The sequence below is a fragment of the Colobus angolensis genome, unplaced genomic scaffold (assembly GCF_000951035.1).
Source record: "Colobus angolensis palliatus isolate OR3802 unplaced genomic scaffold, Cang.pa_1.0 Scaffold126, whole genome shotgun sequence".
NCBI classification, from domain to species: domain Eukaryota; kingdom Metazoa; phylum Chordata; class Mammalia; order Primates; family Cercopithecidae; genus Colobus; species Colobus angolensis.
In genome coordinates, this window is record NW_012113808.1 from 2,522,597 (window position 1) to 2,523,723 (window position 1,127).

The following is a 1,127-nucleotide window of genomic DNA, read 5'->3' on the forward strand; positions in this document are numbered from 1 at the left end:
TTTCACCGGGTTAGCCAGGATGGTCTCGATCTCTTGACCTCGTGATCCGCCCGTCTCGGCCTCCCAAAGTGCTGGGATTACAGGCTTGAGGCACCGCGCCCGGCCTCATTGCAGCATTTTCACAATAGCCAAGTTATGGAATCTACCCAAGTGTCCATCAATCAGTGTAAATGATAAAGAAGATGTTGTATGTAGAATACACAATGCAGTAATAGCCTTAAGAAAGAAGGAAATTCTCTCATTTGCAATAACATTGATGAAGCTGGAGGACATTACACTAAACCAAATAAGCCAGACACAGAAAGGCAAATACCACATGATCTCACTCATATCTGGAATCCAAAACAGTTGAACTCATGGAAGCAGAAGAATGGTGGTTGTCAGAAGGGTGAAGGGATTTTATACACACACACGTAAACACACATACACATATCCATATATACATATATAAGGAACTCAGCTCAGTTGCAAGGAAACAAATGACCCAATTTAAAAATGGGCAAAAGGGCCAGAGAAGTTGGTCAAAGGGTACAAGTTTCAGTTAGGAGGAAGAAGATTATTTTTATTTTTGTTTTTGTTTTTTTAGAGACAGAGTCTCACTGTGTTGCCCAGGCTGGTCTTGAATTCCTGGGCTCAAGCGATCCACCCATATCAGCCTCCCAAAGTGCTGGGATGATAGGCATGGGCCACTGCACCCAGCCAGGAAGATTTCTGATACACATTCCACAGTATGGTGGCTAAAGTTAATAATAGTGTATTGTACATTTTAGAATTTCCAACAGAACAAATTTGAAATGTTCTCACCACAGTAATAGGTATTTGAGGTGATGGGCATGTTAATTCGCTTGATTTAATCATTCCACACCACATACATATAACATTACTTTGTATCCATAAATATATACAATTATAATTCGTCAGTACACAATAATTTTTTTAAATTTAAAAGCATTTATTATGGATTATTTAGAATGTGTACTCCTATTCTCTCACATAATTTGCATAAAACGTTCTTAATTTGTGATGATACTGCCATTACATCTAATATCTCAATGAAAATATGCAGTCCATGCTGGGCGCGGTGGCTCATGCCTGTAATCCCAGCACTTTTAGAGGCCAAGGTGGGC

At 39.6% G+C, this 1,127-nt stretch overlaps 1 protein-coding gene across 1 annotated transcript in view; it reads left to right on the plus strand.

The window, feature by feature from the left end:
- Window positions 1–1,127, plus strand: part of NUP133 (nucleoporin 133kDa) — an 82,037-nt gene that overhangs the window by 62,288 nt on the left and 18,622 nt on the right. The window lies entirely within an intron of this gene.